The sequence below is a fragment of the Arvicanthis niloticus genome, chromosome 3 (assembly GCF_011762505.2).
Source record: "Arvicanthis niloticus isolate mArvNil1 chromosome 3, mArvNil1.pat.X, whole genome shotgun sequence".
Lineage (NCBI taxonomy): Eukaryota > Metazoa > Chordata > Mammalia > Rodentia > Muridae > Arvicanthis > Arvicanthis niloticus.
Genome location: NC_047660.1, coordinates 2,380,539 through 2,398,906, shown reverse-complemented (window position 1 = coordinate 2,398,906; position 18,368 = coordinate 2,380,539). Strand labels below are relative to the sequence as shown.

The 18,368-nt window shown below is 46.0% G+C and overlaps 1 long non-coding RNA gene across 1 annotated transcript; it reads left to right on the top strand.

Annotated features, from left to right (window-relative positions):
- Positions 1 to 2,579: 2,579 nt before the first annotated feature.
- Positions 2,580 to 17,015, top strand: LOC143441561 (uncharacterized). The gene is made up of 3 exons (XR_013109121.1): positions 2,580 to 2,744; positions 15,287 to 16,573; positions 16,778 to 17,015. It is a non-coding gene; the product is annotated as an uncharacterized LOC143441561 (long non-coding RNA).
- The last annotated feature ends 1,353 nt before the right edge of the window (positions 17,016 to 18,368 follow it).

Sequence of the window (18,368 nt, the reverse complement as noted above, 5' to 3'; positions counted from 1 at the left end):
GCTCAGCGGGAAGAGACTCAGTTGCTGTACTCGGCAGACTTGAGCAGCCCGGGTAGCTTGCTTGAAGAGGTGGGCCTCCGTGGGGTATGCAGAGAAGCTCTCAGGGAAGGCAACTGCGGCTACAATGGCTCATTAAAGGCTTCTCCACGGTTCCTCACGGCTTGGCCTCAATGACACGAGGAAGTCCGTGGGTTTCCAAAACGGGTTTATTTTCATAGCGGATGGTAGTTGAATCTTGATATGCACCCCCCACCCCCTTAAGCCAGGGGGGACCTGACTTAAATAGGGAGGGAGAAGGAAGGAGGGTCTGGGAAAGAATACTTAATTAACTATGCCCTCTGGCCTTTAGGTAACTCATTATTATGGAAATCTCTTGGGGCTGAAGCCTGTAGTCACTCCCTCTACCTTTGTAGGGTGACACCTCTTTGGGAGGGGCTGCATAGCCTACGTGACTGAACCGCACAGATCAAATGAAGATCTACACCTGTTAGGAGCCTGGATTCTGGGAGCACGGAGGAATAGATGCCCATCCCTTGCAGGGTCTCCAGGCCACTTCCAGCCAGCGCTTTTACCAAGAACCAAGACCCCTTTCACGATCCCACAGACGTGGCTCTTTGCAGGGGTCAGCCTGGCCTCAGTATCTGCTAATTGTATATTTTGGCTTTTATAACTATCTGCTTAGCTTGCAGCGGTGGGCAGGGAACCCTGGAGAGTTCCCACCCAGGATGTGGGCCCTGAGAAAGGCTTGGGACTGCACTTGGGTCTCGAATACCCAGGTGTAGTCACCAGCTGACTGGAATAGACTTTCCGTTAGCTCATAACTGTGTACACGAGGCCTTCTCTGGTGGGAACACAGCAACATTAAATCAGATTTCCACTACCCTGGTGCTGTAGTTGCAAGCACACTCCACCGTGCTGAGCTTTTTATGCAGGGTACAGAGCATTTGAGTCCAGGCCTTTATGCTTGCACAGCAAGCTTCCCTATCCACTGAGCCATCTCTTCAGCCCCAAATGTTGTGTTTTTAAATGGAGATATGTTTCCTTTTTGTTTTTTAAGATGGTCTCATGTAGCCCAGGGTGGCATCAAATTTTCTGCCTAGCTGAAAATTTGACCTAGATGACCTTGAACTCCCAATTCTCCCACTCTTTAAGTTGCTGGGATTATAGATGTGTATACTACTACACCCTATTGAGAGTGGAGAGACCGCCTGCAGTCCCAGGACTCCAGGCTAGCAGCCATCATTGTGTGTGTGTGTGTCACGACTGCCCTGATGCCTGTAAATCAGCCCGAAAATCAGCCCGACGCAGTGTTGGAGTGGATCCAGCTTTGTTTCTGAAAACATACCAGACGCCAATAGCTATGAGCTGGGTAGGTCATCTACCTAGTGTGGGGTTTATTTTCTTCAAATAGAGAGCCCTGGCTGTTCTCTAAAGGCCAAGGGAGGATCTGATGTACCCAGTACAAGAGCACAATGTTCTTATTAGCACTCTGGGGCATAACTCCAGTGACTGAGAGTCATCCAAACAAAAATGGATCAGGGAAAACATCCCAGTCCCAAAACAAGTGTGACTTCTCAAATGAATAATACAGCAGTGCTAAGCGAGGGGGCACGCAGCCGGGAAAAGGGCACGAGGGGGAATGGCAGGGGTAGCTTGCTGGGTGTGAGCCTTTTGATGTCTGCATGCTAGGGAGAAAGCCTGGCTTCAAGGAGACAAAGAATGATAGGCGTGGACATCACTTACTCCAGTTCTCATACAATCCCGATACAAACGCAAATGGAAACACCAGAGTATTTTTAATGTACCTAATGTTATTAATCTGGCTCAAGCTGCACACAGCTGGTGACATTGGGCCACACGACGGTGACTGTCCTGGTGGACATCTTTTATTCCTAGTCTAGAAGTTTCCTTGGCATTGACCATCTGATGGTAGCCGAGCATTCCGTCATAATTTTCTCTTAATAATTTTGCAAGTAGTTGTTTTGACATTGGCCAAGTCAGCCAGCTAATGCTATTATTCTTGGAGAGAGTTTCATAAAACCCCGTTTTATGGGTTTCTAGTGCCAGAATGAAGCATCAGTGCCGCTCTCAGATGGTTTTACCCAGCAGTAACAATGGCTTTGCTGGCGATGTGTATTCTTACTCTTTGTGAATTTTATATTCCAAAACCAACTAGTATTGTTTTACTTTTAGGCATTTCAGTTTGCTCATCACTGCTAAATTGTACATTCTAGTCACAGATGATTCAAGCATCCCTGGGACCTGAGTGTGTGGTGACCTCTCCTCTCTGCACCACAGCCGTGGGGACTGTAGTGAGAACCGCGGGGTTGACCTGGCCTAGCTACCTTGAGAGGCTGTTTTTCAGGTTAGAGTCCATGGCTCCTGGGGCACAATGTGCTTTCAGTCCCTGAGAGACTGAGGCACTCCCTCAGGCAGTGAAGCATTCAGGCCTCTTTTTGTTTCTCTGTAAGTTCCCTTGGAAGCCAAGGAAGCGTGGAAGCTCACTCGACAGGACAATCAGTCTTAGCCATTAATCGTGTGTGCCCTGTATAACTTGCAAACATCGTTGTATCTTGGCAACTACAACCGTATTGATCCTGGCAGTTTCCATTATATTCTGTTTCTGATAAAGGTATCGCACGTCTTACTGTTCTCAACAGAATTGCTGCAGCCTCAGTTTTGCTGCGGATCCTCCAACTGGCCGGATTTAATTCCTCACAGCCAAATCCGGTGACCTTGGCCAGGTAAACGCAGGCGCTTACAAGCTGGGATCTGGAATATCTGCCAAATACCATGGGTTAAAGGTTGGTCCCCAGCATATGGTGTTGTTGAGTGATGGTAGAACCTTTAAGAGCCGTTACCTAATAGGAGGAAGTCAGGTCAACTGAGGCATGTTCTTGCAGGGAATGCTGGGAGATACCACATACACGTTGGTCTTTGCTGTCTCTTTCTTTTGCTTGCTGCCCCCATATGAGCAGCTTTCTCTGCCTGAGCTCCTGCTCGTCCTCATCACAGGGGACTGAAGTGGCAGGCCAACTGATCACAGGCTGAGACCTCTGAATCTGAAGTAAACTTTTCCCCCTTCAAATAAAGTTTTCTTTTAAATGTAGTTGAGGGCTGGTTGTGCGAGTTGCTTGTGTGTTATAACATGTGTGCGGGAGTCAGAGAACATCCCACAGAACGGTTCTCACGTGTGCTGTGTGTCAAGGCAAGCGCATGCGCACGGGAGTCAGAGACCGGTTCTTGTGTAGGTTCACATTTCAGGCTTGCTGGCTAGAGTCTTTACCTGCTGCTCTCATGGGCCCCACCTTCTTCCTTTTAAGTTGATGAAGTTGGGTTTTTCCACGGTGACAGAGGGCTGATTAACATGTACATTCTGCTAAGAAATACAGAATATCGTCAATTTTTAAAGTGTTGCTAGTCAAATGGGCAAAAACTGCCCCGTTTCTTGAATGAGAGTAAAATTGAGGTCAAGAATAGTTTCTTACATTTATTGATTGTAAACATTCCTCCCTAAGTTGCCTGTTGATATTCTTTATCTATTTCATTGTTATATTTTTTGTTTGTTTTGAGACAGGGTTTCTCTGTGTATCCGTGGTTGTTCTGAAACTCCCTATGTAGACTAGTCTGGCCTCGAACTCAGAGATTCACCTGCCTCTGCCTCCCAACTGCTGGAATTAAAGGTGTGCACCATCATGCCCTGCTTCTGAACTGTATCTTCATCGGGTTTCTAATTGGCTGTGGGGATTTTTGTATATTATGGATATCTTTGGTCCATTTTACATGATGGTGTCTTCCTAGTTTTTATTTTAAGACTAATATTTTAACTGTATGCACGTGTGTGTGGAGGGTGTGAAATGGCATGTGTATGTACATATGAGTACAAGTACCCACTGAGGCCAGAGGCCTCAGATCTCCTAGGGCTAGAATTAGCAATTTGACAGGGATGCAGAAAACTGGGCTCAGGGCCTCTGCAGGAGCCGCATGCGCTCTTAGGCCCTGAGCGTCCTTCTTGTCCCGGTTTCCTGTTCTCATTTCTGTCTATAATGCTATTCTTTACATAGAAAGTTTTCAGGTACTTAACACTGTCATTTTCATGACTTTTGAGCTCTAAGTCATGTTTAGAAAAAATTTTCCCCTTTGAAATGATAAAACAAGCCTCTTGCATTGCCCTTTAATACTTTTATACTTTTAAAAACTAGAGTTATTTAACTGGAGAATTTTTATTTTGTACGTAGTGTGAGATAAGGCTCTTACTTCATTTTTCCCCTTAAAATACCACCTATATTCAAGCTATTATGAAATGATAAACTCTTCCACTAACTTGAAATAGCACCAGCTAGATCCTCTCCTTTACATTTCCTACCTGATTATACTTGGTGTGCAGGAAATAAGGCGTTCTTTCATTTTTAGGTTTTAAACTCGTGAACAGTCCGTGCAGTAGCCAGAGTAGAAGGGAACTCTTCCATTACAGGGAGGGTCTCAGGAAGGCATGTTTTCAGCACTGTTCACACCAGGACACCGAGGGAAGCCGAGAAGACAGAATGGTCTTGCCTCAAGGAAGATGACACAACACTTGGCTTCTCAGAGCACAGCCATAGTAGGTCAGAGCACAGCACACAATGGGTCAGCAGCACTGGCATAATCAGAGGAGTTACTAAGTTGGTGTTTCTCAGGTTACCCCCAGACAATCAGAGTTTTTTCAACTTAACCAGATTCTGAGACAGTTTGTGTGCTGGGTAAACCTTGAATGTGCAGGCAGACTGACTCAAGCCTGCCTCCTCAGAGATGGCGGTTGCTTCCTACTGTAAGAACACCTTGCCTTTGCAGATATGCACCTCCCATCACAAAGATGCTCTCCGTGGTGCTGCCAACTGAAGCATCTCTCCCTGCTCTTGCCACTGGGGCAAACAAACCGCTTTCTAGGAACCCTTGACATAAGCACCACAGATTGTAGCATTTGTTTCAAAGCCTGGAGCAAAACAAAGTAGGCCGTGAGGAGTAGTAGTCAAGCCATACCTCCTTTAGAAGGTCCATCAGAAAGAGACAAGCTTTGAAATTTAAAAAAAAAAAAAAAAGAAGAAGCAAAGAAAAACTGCTTTTCAGGGGAGGGCACTTCTCTAGGGACCAGCAAAGTATGGTGTTCAAAACCAGATAATCTCATGCCTTTCAAATCAGAAAAGTAGATCATCCAGTCAAGCTAAGGGTGAAACCCAGAGGAGAAGCAGGAAGTGGGGTCAAGGCCAAGCTGGAGCCAGACCTTGGCCTCCAGAGACCTCCCACACACCCAGCTTGTTCTTCTAGCCAACGTGAAGGCAGCTGAAATAGTCCCAACTTCACAGCAAACCACAGTGCACCTGGACACCTTTGTTCATTGTGTTAGATCACAGAATGGTAATGGTGAAGCCAAGGGCTGGATACAGGCACACAAGCCTGTTCTCAAACCTAGGTCTGAACATTAAGACCTGTGGCTGACTGACTGCAGGTCAGCAGTGTTTGGGTCCTCACCCCATACACTAGTGGTTGGCCTGTGTCTGAGTGGTAAGTGTTAGGCTGCACACAGCTGAGTGGTCGGCTGGCATGTGGCTGAGTGGTTCACTCAGTGACTTAGTTCAACTTCTGACAAAACACCTTGTCTAAGTAGGAGTGGAATTACAGACCATATGAAAGGACGTCAGGTTTTTATGGCAGTTGTGTCAACAAAGAAGCTCAAAAGCCTTTCATGTAGTGTATCTTGGGAGTGTTGCCTCCTGAGAGCAGAGGACCAGGATATGGCCAATCAAAGCGTAGAGTCTCTGGAGACAAAGCCTAATTAAGCTCAGTCTGGGTCTTCTGTGCCTTGCCTAGCCTGCTCAGAGACTTAAGCTGGCTGATGTCTTGAGCCTGTAGGCATCTTCTTGCCCAAGACACCTCTTCTTGATTGCAGAAATAAAATAGGACGTGACTGAAGGCCTAACAAAGACAGCTGTAACACAGTGGGTAGTGGTGCATGAGTCCAATACAGGCAAGGATGCTTCTTTGCTTCTTTCTGGTTTGAACTCAATGTCCAGCTCCATTCTCAGGCCTACACTGAGCTGGTTTACAAGTTAATAACAGCACTGGGACTGCTGGACAAATGTGCTTGAGAAGTGAATTGTCAGGTTAGGTAAATAGGAAGCAGATGGCTCCACTGACCTGGGTGCTTCTGCTCTGATGATCTTAATCTTGTTTGCCTGATTTTCTGGAGAATTCCTTAAGGTTCTACATGTAACCTTCATCTCGTCCTTTCCACATTCTCTCTCTCACCTGCTGCCACAGCTCCATTCGCATTCTCCTCTGGATAGCTGTCAGATTTCTGCTGCCCTCAATTCCTTTGCTGGCTGAGCCCGAGCTCTTCTGTGCAGCTAACCACTTATGATTTAGGCATAAAAATGCAAAATACCTGGGAGCTCATGCCTGTAATCCTAGCACTAGGGATTTTGAGGCAAGAGGATTACAAATTTGAGACCAGCCTGGGCTACATAGTAAGATCCTCTTACAAAAGGGGGAAAAAAGCATAGTGGGGGCTCCCAAGGAGGGATGGTTTAGTGTCATGAAAGTGGATTTTGGATTTAGGAGGTGAGAGCAGTGGAGAGCTGGCACCATGAAATGCATTCCAGACTTGAGCGATAAGTGTTGTAAGGAGAGGTGGGTTTAAATACAGCCGTACTAGTATGTTGCGGCCTTTACTCTACCTCAACGGTTTTGCCTCAACGCTTTTGGGGCTAAGTCCTCTGATCAAGAGAGAGAGTTGGGCTCTTGGGGCAAGAGACGCAAAGAATGGAGACAAGACAGGGTGTGATTCAGTCTCTTCTATTTTCTCAAGTCTCCCTCAAGTCTCTCTTATTGAAGGGAATTCTGAGGTATTTATATACACAAGCAGGAGAACACAGGTGAAAACATTTTACCACGTGCACCATACAGCTGAGGTCACTAAACAGCAAAACAAGCTATGTGGGATAAACAATATATTTATCAGAGTGTGCTTCAGCTGTTATAGGCTTTTGCCAACCAAGTCTTTCATCAGGGTATATGGTTCCAGATGGCTGCAAAGTTGATCTAGCCGCTTTCTACTAAAGTGGCTCCCAACACTAGTAGAGCCTAATTCCTCATTATTAATGTACAGAAATAAAAGACCTAAACAATGTGACTAGGTGAATGCCCAGCCTGTGCCTGGAGCAGCATGTCACATGGACAGGTTCTATGCTTTTTTTCCTTACTTGGGAAATGGTTGAACTCAGAGAAAAGTGGGGGGTGAGGTTGCTTCCTGCTGGGGCTCTCAGCGAGTGCTGTCATGGGGAATATGTAATCAAGGCACAAATATGGCTGAACACAGTGCCTGTTTCTCACCACTGATTCTCTAAAGATTTTCAGAGCAGTGAAATATGTTATAATAAAACCAACTTAAATATTTCTGAAGCAGAAGTGCAAACTTCTTGTTAATTTTTTTTAAAGATAGGCCTCAAGTCTTCTGAGGTGGTTTTCTGAACCCCAGAGGCACACCAACTGCTGTGGGAAACGCTCGTGGTGAAGTCTGAAAACATGAAAGCCCAGGCTACTCACTTGTCTGAGTTTGGTCCTTTGGCTCCATCACAATTTCCGGTTTTGTTGTTACTTCTCCATACTCCAGGTGTCTCAGATACTTCGTTGCCATTTCTTTCCCTACTGCCTGAATTCAGCCATGAAAAACCAACACAAGTCTGATGACTTCTGGCATTGTCTAATCACAGCACAGTGCAGTGGATAGAGAAAATCCTTGGAGATTCTGATAAAGTGTATTAGTCAAGTTGCCCTCAGTTATTACCAATAAGAGTCCCTCACCACAGACCCAGACTTGCAGGACCTTGTCACGCTCATTCGTCCAGCAAGGAAGACTCGAACAACCGGATCCTTCTCAACAGCCTTTATTGTAGAAACGCTCTTTTAGTTTTCAGGGAGAGACCCTGAATGCCCAGGGCGAGCTGCTTATATACCCTAAGCCCTGGGGGGGGGGGAGCACATGGAGGTGTGCGATTGGTCAGATTGCAGTGCCTCATAGCATACCATATTAGCATACCCCGCCCAGGAGGGGGTGATTGGTCAGGATCATGGTACCCTATTAGCATACCCTGCTCGATTGTGGTACCTCATTAGCATACCCCATTAGGGAGGGGTTAGCACCAAACTGAGTTGCGCATGTGCAGTGCACTGGTAGCTGATACCAGAGGCCGAGGCTGGTGCCATCTTGGCCAGCCGAGTCCGGTCAGCGGCCTACATCTCTCCCTTTTTTGTTTTATTGCAAACCCTGAGTCATAGAACGGGTACATGATAGTTGCCCTATGAGTGCAGTTGTACAGTGAGGGAAAGCAGAGGCCTGAATCCCTGTGCAAGATGAGATATTGTAATGGGTTTCTTTTCTTGTCGTCGTGCAATAAGTAATACTTCCCATACCCATCTCGATGCCTTTTGACAGGAAAAGGGAGCCTCTGCCCTGGGGCGCCACCAGGAGAGGAGGTTTTTGGCATCAAACCTTTGTGCAATCAGGCATACTTTCGGGAAATCTATCCATACTCGTGGAACATTCCCTGTCGAGTACCCACTCACAGAACACCTCAAACTGCCAGTAGAGTACTCCTCAAGGGCTCGTATTCATTGAAACCCGCTCATAATTCCTTTAGGGTTGCAAGCCAAACATGGGGAGGTTCACCATCCTCGATGGCGGCCAATGTTGCAGCCCGTACTGCCCGTTCCAGTCCGAGGGTCAGGGTCTAGCGAGAGAGAGAGTGGGGATAAAGGGGAAGAGATGCGAAGAATGGAGACAAGACAGAGATTCTGATCAAGTCTCGTTTATTGAAGGGAATTCTGAGCTATTTATAGGCTTTTGCCACGTGCCTTGTAGGCGCGTGGATACCACATGCCTTGCAGGTGTTGATATGATGTAAGCCTTACAGGTGTCTATAGCGTGGACAGCACGTGCACCGCAATGCCTTGCAGGCGTGGATAGCACATGCGCCTTATAAGCATGTATGGTGTAGATAGCATGTGGACAGCACGTGAACTGCAATGCCTTGCAGGCGTGACTACCATGTGCACCTTGCAGCTGGGGCCAGTAAACAGCAACACAAAATATGTGGGATATCAGAGTGTGCTTCAGCTGTTGTAGGCTATTGAAAACCAAATCTTTCGTCAGGGTATATGGTTCCAGATGGCTGCAAAGATGATCTAGCCACTTTCTGCTAAAGTCGGCTCCCAACAGGCCAAGGCTTGGTAGACTACGGTTTTGTGCCTGGCATGGTCTCTTTTTAGTTTGCATAGAAGCCACATGCAACCGGCCAACACCACAGCTCCCCAAATAAAGACTCCCGCCCACTCTTTAAAAAAGGAAAAGGCTTTGGCTATCCAGGACGTGAGGTCACTAAGGGAGAGAAGCTGCAGTCTGGTCCCGTTCAGCTGGGCAACCTGAACAAACAATCTGGTCACCATTTCTTCTGCTTGCAATGACCAGTTGCCTCGCAGGTATTCCGACAGCACCCTGGATTGATTGACAGACTGAGAAAAGTTAGCTTGTAGGGGGGTGACACAGAGGCCTCTCATGGAGTACACACAGGAGGCCTGAATGACTCTGAATAGTTCCTCTACTTGGTTTTGGACTATATCAATGCGCTGGTTGGCCAGTAGTATTCCAGAGGTAAGATGGGCATTAATTTCTCTCTGGGTAGTCAGTGCAACAGCTGTCTGCTCTACTATGGAATTGACTGTCTCTGCCGTCTGTACCTGAGAGGCCATAGCGACTGAAGTCGTAGTGGGAAACTTCCAGTGGAGATTATATAGCTTGTGGAAGTGAGAACAACTCGCTCTACCTATACTATAAAGGACTTTCTAAGACTTTGCTAACTTTTAAGTTTGATACAGTTAGGTGTGTGTTAGACAAAGACCGGAAAGAAGATGACACGAATGAATTTGTCAGTGCCGTGTGTTGGCAGGCACTGTCAGATGGGGAGTCCAATGTGCTGGTTGCTAACAGCCAGGGTACAATTACACCCCTCTCTCACCGCTGTGCAGAGATGCAAACTTGTGAATGTAACTATTTTCCTCCCCTCCAGAGAACTACAGGCTGCTACCAGCCTTCCCCAGCTCAGATGTGCCCTGCTTCCCACACACAAGGCTGTCGGGCTTCCTGTCAGCTGCAGCTAGCCCCTGGCTTTCTCCCACTGTTTACAGATGTAGTTCTTGTGCACAGGTGCCACTACTGGTACCCTGGGCTCTAACCCGCGCGCGCGCGTCTTGCCAGCAAGAACACACGCGAGTCTCGGATCCTTCTGCAACAAGCCTTTATTGTATCATGAAGAGGAAAGACAAAGGAGCCTGAGCGGTGCCAGCTTAAATAGCCCTTAGAGTGGTGTGTACATACTTGATTGGCTGTTTGCCCATTACTCATACGATGTCCTGGGTGGGGCAGCGAGTTAGCGCGCCCCTAGCCCTTGCGCTACGATCCCCGCGGCCGGGGGCCGGAGCACAATGCCGGAGTACTAGTTAGCCCGGCGCAGTTCCACTGGTGGCTTGCTATTAAGGCTTCCGCCAGCAGAGGGCGCGGCTCTCTACACTGGGCCTAGTCCCCAGCACCTACGTAGCAGCTCACTGCCACTTAAGATTCCAGTAGGAGACTTGATGCCCTCTTCTGGCCTCCTTGAGCACCAGGCATGCATGTGGTGCACAGACAAACATCTAGACAAAATGCTCACACCTCAAAAGGATTAGCAGGCATAGCTATCCTGCCAAGTAAAATTAAGGCCAGCCTAGTTGGCATTAAAACTGGTACCAATATCTGGTGAAAGGTAAAAAAATTCTTTTTTGTTTTATGTCAATAAGTATGACGCTTCGCTGCAGAGCGACCAGTTACTTCAAGTTGTAAAAAATTTTAAGTAAAAAAAAAACAAGAGAATTACATTCTCTCAGGCGGCAGCCATAGCCAAATCCCCCTTTTGTTTTTAATAAACATTCTTTAAGAGTATGATGGGCTCTTTCCACCATATCCTGACCTTGTGGGTTATATAGTAATCCATGTTTTATGCACACTTGCATTTGTTGACAAAAAATTTAGAGGAGGCAGCTGTATAGCCAGGGCCATTATCAGTTTTTATTACTTGGGGTTTTCCCCTCACTGCCCATGTTTCTAAGCAATGAAGAATGACATTCTTTGCTTTTTCCCCTGACAAGGGGGAAGCAAAAATAAGGCCTGAACAAGTATCTAAAGATACAAGAACATATTTTAATTTTCTAAATTCTGAAAAATGTGTTACATCTATTTGCCATAACCATAAAGGCAGCAATCCCTTTGGATTTACTCTCACTCCAGGGGGGTGAGTGTAAATGTTACAATCTGGGCAATGGATCACTATTTGTCTAGTTGCTTCTCTGGAAATTTTATACTTCATTTGCAATGTTTTAGCATTAACATGAAAAGTCTTATAAAATTGGGTGGCTAGTGCTACTGGGAAATCAAGAATACTAGTAAAAATAAACTCTCTGCGCAGAGCCGTATCAACTTCATTATTAGCAGCACTAACAGGCCCAGGTAAGCCAGTATGGGCTCTCACATGCTGCACAAAGAAAGGAAATTTACATTCCCATATCAATTTTTGCAATATTGTTGACAAATTATAAATAGGACTGTTTAATTTTGTCTTACCAGTAGCTTCTAACATCTTTAAAACATTTACCATATACAGAGAATCTGATACTAAATTAAAAGGTTCTTTAAATTTATCGAAAACTCCTATTACAATTTTTAACTCTATAATTTGAGGAGAGGCAGGAGCAAATTGAATCACCACAGAATCATCAGTATTAAATTTATATGATCCACATCCAGTTTTAGAACCATATATATATATATATATATATATATATATATATATCAGCACCAATTAAAGGCTACTTTTAGTCATTTTTGGAAAAGCAATAGGATGGGATTCAAAAAATTGTATCAATGGATGCTGAGGATAATGATTATCAAATTCTCCAGCATATCCACATTTTAATATTGTCCAATCATCTATGGTAGCACACAGAACCTGCAATTGATTATTATTAAAAAGGTATTATAATTTTAGATAGCTCCATACTAAAATGTTGCAAACACTGTTGCACACTTTCCAAAGCTAATATTGCAACAGCAGTAGGATAATATTCAATAGTTCTGGTTATTGATATTTTAGGATGAGTCCATTTTAATGGCCCATGCTGCCACAACACAGCAGTGGGTTGAAATTTTGACTTTCTATTCCTTTTGCAGCTTGCAGGACAACAGCTGCTAATCCTGCATTGGACAAAGGGCCTCCTATCTCCCTGCATGCCTTCATCCATGCCTGCAGTCCTTTAGCCTTCCATGGAGTGTTAGCATTCCTACATTCCTTCGTACACTGCTCATAGATAAGCTGTTCTACCAATGGCATGGCTGTATCTGGGTCGCCAAAGATCCTCCCTGCTGCCTCCATCATTCTTGCCACGAAGTCAGAAAATGGCTCCGTGGGCCCCTGAATGACCTTTGTTAGGTTTCCTGATACCTCTCCTTTGTTGGGCAGGGACTTCCATGCCTTTATGGCCATGGCATTAATCTGGTTGTAAACTGGTATGGGATAAACTGTCTGATTTGTGGCCCATTGACCCTGACCCATTAACATATCAAAGGACCATGTTGCCTGGCCATCATTTGGTTGGCCTGAGCCTGGCTTTGAGCGTACTCGGTATACAGGGCCTTCCAGTTCAAGTATTGACCCATAGTTAAACAGGTTTTAACTGTACTCATCCAATCGGATGGGGTCATGGCACACAAGGTTAATCTTTCTAACAATGCCTGAGTAAAAGATGCATTAATCCCATACGCTTGGATGGACTCAGCCAAGGCCTTTAGTTGCTTAAACTCTAAAGGCTCATAAAATCTCTGCTGATTCTCATACTCAAAAACAGGAAAGGCCCCCGCGGCCTCCTTCCACGTCTGAGGGCAAAAGGAAAATCCCTGATTCACCGGTGGGCGCTGTGGAACTTCCGCATGACGGTGTTCCTGCAGGAGGAGCCAAGGGCGGCGTACCGGGTACCACCTAGGGTGGTGGTATAGGTCCACTTCCGTCTTTTCTCCCCTCCTCTTCTGGTTTCTTTTTTGAAAGAGTTATCACTTTCATTTTGGCTAGCAACTCTTTCAGCTCCTTCTCCATCTTGTCTAACTTATCCTCTTCCTGTTTATCCTTGGTCTTAGCAGCCTCCTTTTCGAGCTCTGCTTCTTCCTCAGAGGCTAACCCAGACTCATCAGAAGTCTCCAATTCTTTCAAAGAGGGGTAAATCCCTGTGGATACCTCCCTCTTCTCTCCTTTTTATCCTTTTCAGGCCGTTTAGGCCTGTCTTTGGCTCTGCTAGCTTTTCCCTTTTCTTTATCTTTGTGCCCCTTATCCTCTTTTCTCTCCTTAAAAGCCCTTTCCTCTTCTGACATGCTCTCCTGATGCTCTTGAAACAATCTCTGTCCTGCTTTCACACCCTCAGCACATCTTTTATCCTCCAAGCAGGAGCGTATCATGCGCCAAAGAGGCTTCACCCCGGGTTTCACTGACCCTTCCTCAGCCTCCTTATCAAGATCTCGACCCAATTTTTCCCATGAGCCAATGGTTAGAGACCCCGTGAGCGCAAACCATGGGGCTACTCACTCTATTTCACGTAAAAAGCCCTCTAGGACTTTTCTTTTTATATCAAGGTGTCGCTGCTCAAGGAGCTCATGCAACGCGCTCAAAAATTGGTTGGAGTGAGTATTCCCCATGTTACTCACTTAGCTACATGAGGTTTACACACGGGTGGACAGGCGGAGTTGTCTAGCCTCCTCTGTCTTAATCAAATACAGGGCTTATATTGTCCCGTTCCCTCGGAAACTTCCCTCGTTGCTTTGCTGCTGATGGGCAAATTGCCGCTATACCGGACTTCTGAATTGCCGCTATACCGTGGACTTCTGAATTGCCTCTTTACTGAGGTCTTCTGAACTGCCTCTTTACCGAGGTCTTTTGAATCCGTGGACTTTCAAATCCTCTCTTTCCGAGGACCTTTTCTTGTTATCCCATTTGACCTGGGAACTTACGAGTACCACCCCCCCCCCCGCCCCCAGCTTCTAGGGTGAAGAGTTCTGGATCCTCGAGAATTTCTCCTCGGGTCCCCCGTGCTCAGGTTTCTTCTTTCTTCTTTCTTCTTTCTTCTGTCCCAGGTTTCTTCTTTTTTTCTTTCTTCTTTTTTTTTTTTTCTTTCTTCTGTTTTCTTTCTTCTGTTCCCGGGTTTCGGCACCACTTGTCGCGCCCACTCATCCAGCAAGGAAGACTCAAACAACTGGATCCTTCTCAACAGCCTTTATTGTAGAAGCGCTCTTTTAGTTTTCAGGGAGAGACCCCGAATGCCCAGGGCGAGCTGCTTATATACCCTCAGCCCTGGGGGGGGTGTGTGGGGGGGAAGGAAGCACGTGGAGGTGCACAATTGGTCAGATTGCAGTGCTTCATAGCATACCATATTAGCATACCCCACCCGGGAGGGGGTGATTGGTCAGGATTGTGGTACCCTATTAGCATACCCTGCTCAATTGTGGTACCTCATTAGCATACCCCGTTAGGGAGGGGTTGGCGCCAAACTGAGTTGCGCATGCGCAGTGCACTGGTAGCTGATACCAGCTGGCCTCACACTCACAGAGACCCGCCTCCCCTTGCCTCCTGATGCCTCCCGACGCCTCCGGATGCCTCCGGAGTGCTGGGGTTAAAGATGTGTATTACCACGCCTTGTAGAGTTTTCTACTTTTTTCACAGTTGCACAGTTTTAGTTAACTTTCCACCCCGTCCCCATCTGTATTTAAATCATTTCTGTTTACCACCCCCTCCCCATTTTCATACCTCGTTCTTAACAAAGTAGATACAAGTTTTTAGTGTATGCAGTGAAGTCAAACTAGATCTCAAAGAATATTTTAAAAAAACAAATAAACAAACAAACAAAAAACCCAGTGACTTAGGAAGCCGAGTAGAACACTCGCTGTCTTGGAGTTTAAGCCTTCTCACATTTGGAATGGGGAAACTGCTGTGTGCAGTGTTCAGGGGTGCTTGGAATTCTCACCAGGGAGTTCTTAAGTCTTGGATCCTGCCCTTTGTGCATAGACATGTATTTCTACAAGTGTCCTGTAGCAGGAAAATACTGATACTGAAAGGGGAGGCGGGAACCGACTGCCTCCGGGTCCTAGTATCAAATCTTTTTTTTAATCCCCATCATCCGCCAGGGGGCGCCACTGAAGGACAAAAGTGGGAAGGAGGAAAAGGACGAAAAACTGAAGCCACCACCAGTGCAAACTTGTCCCAGCTGGGACTGTGGTCCGGCCCTACTTCCATCCCTTCCTGGGAAACCTTTAGGCTGTGCCTTCTGCCAGCCACAAGAACAAAGGTTTGTGCAGAAATGGGATGCTGTTGCCATGCCATGGAGCTATCCCCATGTGGGATTCAACACCTCTACAGGCGTGTTCTCATTCATGAGAGGATTCTCCCGAATCCAGGCCTTTATCCACTTAATCGGACTGTTACAGCTGGCCCAGAGACTTAAGTGCAGAGATGCTACAGTCCTAGCTGGTAATTAAGGGATGTCTGTCCCCATCAGAACATCCTGAGGGGTTGTCCTGCCATCTACACCTCAACAACCTGTTTGAATTCCAAAAGCTCTCAACTCCATTCATAACCTTCCAGACTGGGACCAGGTTCTACAAAGGGAGAGAGAAGTCATTCTGGATCTCTTAGTGGGTATGGCCTGTGCCAGCCAGGGTTTCTAAGGTGGTATTCACTTACTTCCCCCAGGAAATTCTATAATGTTGCAGAAATACAGATTATTTCTCCCCTTTCTCAAGTATAAGATTAAAGCAAAACTAAGATGTTTAAAACATTCTCACCAAAACGGGCTACTGTTCATTCATACCTGTGACTATTACACAGCTGTAAGTATGTGAAAACTCAATTTGTGTGAGTGTGTTTGTGTGCGCATGTACTATGTGTGTGTGATATTGTTTTTTGGTCTTGGTTTTTGGTAAAAGTGCTGGCTGGAAGTAGCCCAGGGACCCTGCAAGGGACAGGCATTTATTCCACCACACTCCCAGAATCCAGGCTCCTAACACGTGGTGTGGAACTCCATTAACCTACATCATTCAGTCACATAGGGCAATACAGCCCTTCCAAAGAGCACAGGTAGAGGGCGTGACTACAGGCATTCTTCCCTAGACCCTCCCCCCTTTCTCCCTCCCTATTTAACTCAGGTCTGCCCTCAGTTTCACCAGGGTACATCCAGATCCAGCTACCGTCTGCCATGAAAATAAAGCCTGTAAAACTCATGTACTTTCTCGTGTCATTGGGGTCACTCCGTGAAGAACCGTGGAGAAGGCCTTTAATGAGCCGCTGTAGCCACAGCCGCTGCTCCTAACTTCCCGCCTGGAGAAACTTTCTGCGTTTCCAGCCACCCTAGCCACAGTGTATGTGTACTTGTGTGTGCCAATATGTATTCTGTGAGTCCACAGGGAAGACAGAAGGTAGGTAGCATCAAGCCCTCTCCTGTGTCACTCTGTGCCTTTTTATTTTGAGGCAGGGTCTCTCATTGAACCCAGAGCTGTGAAGCAGAGGGGTGGTGGTGGTGGTGGTGGCTGTAAGCCTCCACACCTCTTTGGTCCTCCTGTCTCCTTCTCCCTCAGTGTGTGCTGCTTAGTTTTGTTTTGTTTGTTTGTTTGTTTTGCCAGTTTGACAATACTACAGTTGTCTGGAAAGAGAGTCTCGGAAGGAGAATCTGAAGGATTGCCTCCTTCAGCTCTGGGGGATCTTAATTCATGAATAATGTGTGGGGCCCAGCCCACTGTAGGGGGTACCACTCCCCTGGACAGACAGCCCTGGGTATAAGAAAAGCAGCCAAGCAACTCGGGGTTGGAGAATTGGTGAGCAGCGATTCTCCATGGTCTTTGCTCTGCTCCGTTCCTGCTGCCTTTCTGTCTGACCTCCCTTAGTGATCAACTGTGATAAAGCCAAATAAACCCTTCCCTCCTTGAGCTGTTTCTGATTAGTGTTTATCAGCACTAGTAACCAAATCAGGACACACCACAAGTCATATCTAATTATGATGCAGTTGTCAAAATTATTGTTAGAGATTGACAGATGGTGCCCAAAAGGCCAGTAGTTCAAGGTCAGCCTGGGAGCCTGGGTTACATAGTAAGTTCGAGGCTGGCCTAGGCTGTAGACCCTGTTTTGATATATATGTAAACATGGAATCCAATCTCATAAATTTCCCCAACAGGTGTCAGATATCTAGACAGAGTTCTCTCACTGGGCTGAACTTACAGTCCTGGAGAGGGAATTCCAATGGCCTATGAGACCTCACATAAGCTGTGATCACATCTTCAGAGCCTTTTACTTTGCTTATTTTATTGCCTTTTGCTTGGGGAAGCTTAATCCCCAGGATGTTTGAACTTCCTCTGAGGTCCTCAAGCTGCAGTAAAAAAGTGGGGCATCGGGAACAAATTTGTTAGTCTTGGAAATGTTCTCTGCCCATTATGTCCTGGAAAAAAAAAAAAAAAAAAAACTCTACTTTCTCAGACATCACTTAGAGATCTTAAAGTGACACCTGTTTATTTGGGAGAACAGTTTTTAAAACTGGGTCGTCTTTCCCCTGCTCTCAATTAGCTGTCCTTAAACTGTGCTACATCCTCTTCCAAGTTGGAAAAGTAATCACGGAAAGTGAAAAAGGAGGCTTGGCTACACTTACCTGTTTTGGAAGGCTTTGTTTCTGTTTTTAATTCTCTAGAACACAGTATTATTCTATGCTTGGCTTGCTGGAGGCAATTTAGCAACAGGATTTACCTAACTACAGTTTTGGCTTGATCTAATTTTAGGTGATCGCCTGCCTTTTCAGAGCTCATTTCTCTGGTGACTCTGTTGGCTCTGGATTATTGTGCAGCACCAATTCCTTCCAGGATCTGCAGCCTTGGGCAAGAAAAAGAACAGCTCAGTTTCCTTCACCAAATATCAAGCATGAAATGTAAATTAATGTGTAAAATAAGGAATTGACGTTAGTCATAAAAGCCAGCCACAAACAGGTGGTGAATGAAAAAAAACCAGAATGTATAAGTCAATACGAGATTTCGTAAATGAAAACAAACACTGGCTCCCTGGCAGCTGCATGGCTAAGATGAGTCTACCCAGCTAGGATGAGACCAGCTGTGTTCCCTCAATACTCTGTGGCATTGTCCAAAAGGCTAAACTTTCCTAGAATTGGCTTTCCTTACAACTTTATAATAAAGTCAGTCCCTGCAAATAAAGAAGAGAACTCGGGCTGGGCAA